This window comes from Python bivittatus, unplaced genomic scaffold (assembly GCF_059951505.1).
Source record: "Python bivittatus isolate LINGU-HERP-01145 unplaced genomic scaffold, Pbiv_v1 ctg000000_np1212, whole genome shotgun sequence".
Taxonomy (NCBI): domain Eukaryota; kingdom Metazoa; phylum Chordata; class Lepidosauria; order Squamata; family Pythonidae; genus Python; species Python bivittatus.
Window position 1 is genome coordinate 4,079,370 of NW_028277028.1, and position 6,961 is coordinate 4,086,330.

The following is a 6,961-nucleotide window of genomic DNA, read 5'->3' on the forward strand; positions in this document are numbered from 1 at the left end:
GCTGTGAGATGGGAGGCCATAAAAATTATTTTTAAAAATAAAAAACCCAATAAATAAAAATTCATTCACAGTTGCCACAGATCTCAAGATCTGCCAGAATTAGAGTGATTGTTTTTTATTAATATAGTAGATGTAATCATTCCCAACCTGATAAAAATGCAGCTCTGTGAACTTTATATTTGAATTTTATCAGTAACCTTTGCAAGAACAGTTGACTATGTCTTCCTATACCATTTCTCAATTCCTAAATTGCCTACCAACTTCCACTGTTAACTAATTATTAATTTAGCTACCAAATAAGTTCCTTATTATGTAATTTAGTATTCGCTCCTTTGAAGGTATATAATAATAGCAATTCTGGGACACATTCTACTGTTTGTTTAGTTATAATACTTCTTTGAATAGTTTCTTTCAGAAAGGTGCAACTTTTCTCACATATTTGCTCCAACTTTTGTATAGAAGTTGATAAAAAAAACCCATCTGATTCCCAAAGTGTTTGCCATTTCATATCTTCCATTTATTTATCTAACTTTATATCCCAAGATTCTTTTAAACTTCCAGGGATATTGCCTAACTCCTGTTCCAGTAACATTATATATATCTTCAAGATTGTTCAGTTAGATTGGAAGGGTTAATTAATTATTAATTTCTCAAAATTTGTTAAGCAGTAAAATGCTGAATCTCCTACTTTCTTCTTATTCAAAAAATATTTGAGTTGAAGCCATGTACACCAAGACAACTTATTTTGGACACAAACTCTTATTACATGGTTTATAGAATAAGCTGTGATCTTTCAAGGTTGAATATTGTACAGTTGTAATTAAATAATTTATCAACACTTTTTGTAATATTTATACCTAGATGATTATATTTATATTCTGCTAATGTATTTGAAGTATTAGATACCTCTTCTGTATTTTAGGATGAGAATGGAAGAATGTCAGTTGTAACTATTGAAAATTTACTGTTAAATCTGATATTTCTGCAAATCCTTCCATCTCAATCCTAATGTATTTTGCTGAGTTACTTGGATTTGAAAAAGTTAATACAGTATCATTTATGAATATATTTAATAAATAGGTTTTGTCTCCTACATTTATTCCCTTAATTTCCTTGTTGCCACGAAGTGCAAACACTAATGTTTCGATAACAAAGTTCAATAATAAAGGAAATACTGTAGTGGATATCCTTGCTTACATCTCTTCAGACTAAGAAATTGTTCTCAATCATAATTATTCTTATTTGGGCATTAATTAAAAGATTATATATTTGATCTTCCATATTCAAAAAAGGTTGCCAAATTTAAACTTCTGTAAAACCTGTTTTAAAAACAGTCTTTACACATAATCAAAAGCCTTAAAGATATCTAATGTACGCACTGATAAAGATGTATTCATTTGCAATGCTAAATAATATTCAGCAGTTTCCTAATGAGACTAGATATATTTTCTTTTTGGAATAAAACCTGATAGATCAGAATGTATAATTTTTTTTCTATAATCAGTTTGAGGAGATTGGCCAGTATATAATTTCTAAACTATATTAAGAAAAGAGATAAACATATAAGGAGTTAATTCTAAAGGATCCTTACTTGATTTAGGGATTAAAGTTATTTTAGAATTGTGCCAGGGTAATGGAAGAAGATCTCCTTGATGTAATATATTACTAGTTGATAGAAATTTAGTTATAAGAATATTTTTAAATTCTTTTAAAAATTCACTTGATAAACCATCTGGACCCAGAGATTTTCCATTTTTTATACTGTTGCAAACTTCAAGAACTTCTGAACAAGGAATCTAAACACTGGGCATCCGTTATAGATAGTTCTGGAAGAGTTAATCAGAGAAAATACTTGTTAATTTTTTCCTATTGCTTGATATGTAGAAATGTATAATCCTCTGAAAAATTCAAGCTATTAATATATTTATTATTGATAATTATATTACTATTAATATCATTACTTTTGCAAATCATATTTTAAGTGTATTTACCAGTAGCCTTGAATTCTTATCAAAATCATAATATTTTTGCTTTGAAAATAAAAGTTGAGTTGAAATTTTTGGGTTGAAAGTTTATAAAATGTCCAGCTCTTTCCTTTCTGAAGGCAATGCATTCACAATCTGTGTAGATTTCTTTTTGATCTGCTCATTTGACTTATACATCCACCTGTTATCATCACCTTCACGACATTTGTTTCTGTTGTTAACCATATTGGCTCCACACCACTTTCATTAAAAAGTTATTCTTTTACTTGTAGAAAGCAATTAATTAAAACTCCAAAAATGAGTAAATGGGATATTTGTATCTAATTTAAACATGTTAATCACTGCATAACCTGAAATATATATTGGTGCAATTTCTATTCACTGCAATCAATTAAAATTTTTTGAAGGCCAAATATCTGTTCTTGAATGAGACTGAAGGTTTCATAGTTCCCATAGTTATCCATGATTTCATATGTTCACATTCAAATCAAATCTTTATTGTGGTCAAAGAGCAGCATAAGGAGGATGGGGTACAGTCAGTTTTAAAAGCATAGAAAATACTTCAGAAAAACAATACTAAAAAGCTACAAGATAGAAAATATACGTATATCTAAAAGGAATCTAAAAGAAAATTTATGAAAAGCTAGAAGATATTAAAAATATACATATTAAAACAGAAAGTATATATAAAAAATGAGTCTAAAAAAATCTAAAAGGAGGAGTAGGAACATTAGATGGGTGTAGGGGAGCATAAAGGTTGATATGTGGCAGGCTATATCAAATTAGAGAGCACTCTAGTGTGATGAACTAGAAGCTCATTAAGACTAGGTTATGGCACAGGTCATCATCTGACGAATTTTAATTGCTAATGCACAGAACCTGGCAACATTGTATGTTGTAGCAGGGTTAGTATCTGAAAGCAGCAGGGACGTGTAGAATTGTCCTGTGCGCTCTGGGTATTTGTGCAACAGTGATGAGATGAAGCTAGTACAAATGTCTCTGTAATTCAGGCACTGGAGAAGTGCATGCTTTTTGTTTCTGTGTGTCCAGTCACAGGGGCCTTGTCTCTCTGGGTAAGGAGTCTTCTTGTATTGGCCTTCAAGGACAGCTGAGGGGAGGGGATGCCATTGTGCCACAGTAAAGGCCCACCAGTGGTTAGGTACTTCAAGTTTAGTTAAGTATGCCACAGAGGAGGCAGAGTACCTGTTGGATTCACTGGCAATAAAGGTTGGGGACCTGGCTAGATCCAGTTGGTGCTCTGTGTCTGCTTATGTTCACATTAATTTGTACAACTTCTTAGATACTTAAAGTTGCCTTTTTATTTTTATGCAAAGCTGTTTTATCCCTAGCTGCATCAATATTTAAGTCACCCCCAATAAAATCAGATTTTCCCAGCTAAATCCAAAATTATTCTGGTTCAATACATAAATAGAAGCTAGTGTTATGGTTTATTATAAGTTTGCCCTTTATAAAAAAATTATCCCCCTGGCCTAATCTTTCTGAATCTTTTCTACCTTAGCATTTATATTAGTTTTAAATAAAATGGCCACACCTCTTCACTTCTTGGTACCATCAGCGAAAAAATTGTCTTCCAAAATATTCGTCCTTAATCCTTTCCAACTTAACATATTTCCTATAACATAACCACAAGATTAAAAGATTTGAAATGCTTACTAATTTTAGTTCTTATTGGCTTACCCAGCCCCCTAACATTCAAAGAAACTCTTGTGTGCATTTTTTGTCCATCTCTAAATTACGCTTCTGCCATTCCTGTTTTGCTTACCAAAAGCATAAACTATATTCATCAACAATGAAAACCCATTTATGGTGTAACCAAATGAATCTGTAATTGAATTAGTAAAAGCTTTGGAAAATATTTTCCAATTAAATACTTCCCCCCCCTACCCCACCCTACCCTTCCCCACCCTGACCCTGTTTTCCCAAGCCATTCACCTCCCTCCCCCCACATTCTAACCCTCCCAACCCCTTTACACTGTATGTGAACAAGCATTCACGGAAATTAAGTAAATCCTTTACTTGCTCTAATATGGGGAGATGCCATGTTGGGCCTGAATCTCTCCCATTCCCAGCCAATTATACCTCTATATTAACTTACATAGATTGCCTAGCCATTCTCTTTATTTTATTTCACTTAACTCCTCAGTAATATTAATCATTTATTCTGTATTACTCAATATTTGTATACTTCCTCAACTACAAAGTGCTGTTTTATCTTCTTAAAAATTACACCTGAACATCCCCAGTCATCCCCAGAGTATTCCTAAATTCTATTAAGACTCTGTTCACTTCACAAAGAGGTGAGATACTTTCTCTTACTTGTGGCTTAAATATGGTTAGTTTAAAAGGAAAGCCCCATTTCTATCCACTTTTTAATAATTCTTTAGGGGGTGTTAAATAGGGAGTGGCTAGCCACAGGGGAAGATGATGTGCTAAATCAATTGCTCTCCTCCAGTTCTTCTGATAGGTTTAGCCATTTAATTTGACTGGAGCCCTCCTAAGCATAAGATTAAATAATAAAACTGTTTTTAAAAGGAACTTTGCAAAGAAGTAGAATACATACATGGGTGAATCAAAGAAACAGAAGCAGCAAAAAAAAAAAAAAAAAATGGAGGAGAAGGAAGATGTCCTGAGAGAGCATTAAAAAATTATACATCATTCCAGATGGGGTTTGGACTTTGATTTGATGGCATATATGATTAAGCAACCTAAATAAGAGGTGACGATGGAATGGGACAAGTCAGCTCCTGCAATGCAAAAGGATATATTCATAAACAAATGAATAAATTAACAAACAACATAAAGAAATGTCTATTTAAATTTCCGAGCTTGCTCGGACTGATAGTAAGGCATATGACATAGCTATGAAAAATGACCTTGATATTAGAACAGTTCAAAAAGATATTAGAGACATTAGATTAGAATTGGCAGATACCCAGGACCAGAACAGAGAAAATAATTTAAGACTTAAAGACATCAGAGAGAATGCAGAAAATACCAACTTAATTGAATATTTTATCTCCAAGATTAATCAACTTATGCAGCTTTCAAACAAAGATGTGGAAGGTGCACATAGTTTCTTCTTTTTGGCTCACCCAAATGCAAAAACTAAGAGAAGTCATAATGAGATTTGTAAATGCTTGCAGGAGAGGAAAAATTATGCAATGAGCTTGTGAGCTGGAGGAAATAAGTATGACAAAGATGAAGAATTATTTTTTCAAGATACTAGCCTTGCTGTGTTACTGAGAAGGAAAGCACTGTCTTTACCTTGTTATTATCCAATAACATTTGTGTTTCTTAGGAGTCTTCTCAGCCCCACTTGCATAACTGACATTAAGACCATGTCATCAGCATGTATACTGAATTCTATCGTATAGTGCAGTATTAATGCAGCATCAGGGGTTGTGTAATATGGAATGTGAAGGTTGTGTTATATGTGTTTTATGTGTGTTATGTGTGTTATGTGTTTTATGGTTTTTATATTTTTAAAGCTGCAGTGGGGTGGCATTAATTTCGTTGTACAAGTTGTACAATGACAATAAAGATTTCTATTCTATTCTAGAAGAATATTTACAAAATTATCCAAAATTTTGGACATACAAAAGCTTAAATCCTGTAGGGTCAGAACAATAGTATTTACATGAAAGCAAAATAAAAAGGATACAAATAAGGCCTTGACACACTCCTTTAGCAGTCAGGATTTCTCTTATTAGAGTCCCACTGAAGCCTGTGTGTACTCTTAAAATATTTGGGTAGATTCCCTTAATTAGCAGCAAGAATCTCAAATTGATATTAGTATTTGTTTTCCTTATAAATGGTCCCTATTATAGAATCAGGGTCTGAACCTAAAGCAATAAATGCTGCAAAAAGTTGTCCAGCAGTAATATGGTGGAATGTGAGGATGGCTTTGGAAGACAGGGGAAGAGATGCCACCTAGGGAATGATCAGATAAAGGAGTCCACAACAGAGTAACTGCCAGAAAAAGAAGCTAAGGAAGGGCCCACCCTGACTATTCAGGCAGGAAATAGGGAGGGTGGGAGATTTGTACTTTCAGACTTGCAAGATTCTGTTAATGTAGCCTTACAATGAAGTAGAATTAGCTCATCTAGTCATGTTTCCTGTCTGGTTTACATAGGAGGGCTGACAAGTAGCTAAGTATTGAGTAATCCAGTTGTGCAGAACAAGGCAAATATTTACCGTATAGTCAACTGCTCTTCCCTTAAACCTGCTTGCTCTTCAGCCCAATATTTTTGGCTACATAATCTTATGAAGAATCAGCTAATATAAACTTCTGCAGTAATACCAGTCAGGCTGATACATCTATATCGTATCTATTCAACGTTCTTATAGATTGGAACTTTACTACTATATTTCCAATCCAATTTGCATTATTCATTTGGGAAAACAGGCCTGCCAAAAGTAGTCCAAATTATTTTTAAAGTGTTCAGGGGAGAGAAAGATTTCCCCAGGAGCTTTGCTAAGCAAGGATTTAACAACTTGCATAACCACTTTGGGAGGAGGGGCACCTGGATATGGAGGTACAGTATTTTCCAACATGTATTGTAAGTTATGACAGCCAGTTTAGTGTAGTGGTTAAGGCATCAGGCTAGAAACCGGAGACTGGGAGTTCTGGTCCCACCTTAGGCATGAAGCCAGCTTGGGCCAGTCACTCTCTCTCAGCCCTAAGAAGGAGGCAAGGGCACACTGCTTCCAAAAAACCTTGCCAAGAAAACGGCAGGGACTTGTCCAGGCAATTACCAGGAGTCAAGACTGACTCAAAGGCACTAACAAAAAGTGTGTTATAGAATTCTTTAAAAACATTTCCATTAAAAAAGGCTGAGTAATAATCTTCCTAAACTGATACTGAATAGAGTTGTTAAAAAAAGGAATTTAATTCCACACCGTTTACCTGACACTAAATGCCAAAAAGGAAATATGAGATTTTTCTCATAAGTAGC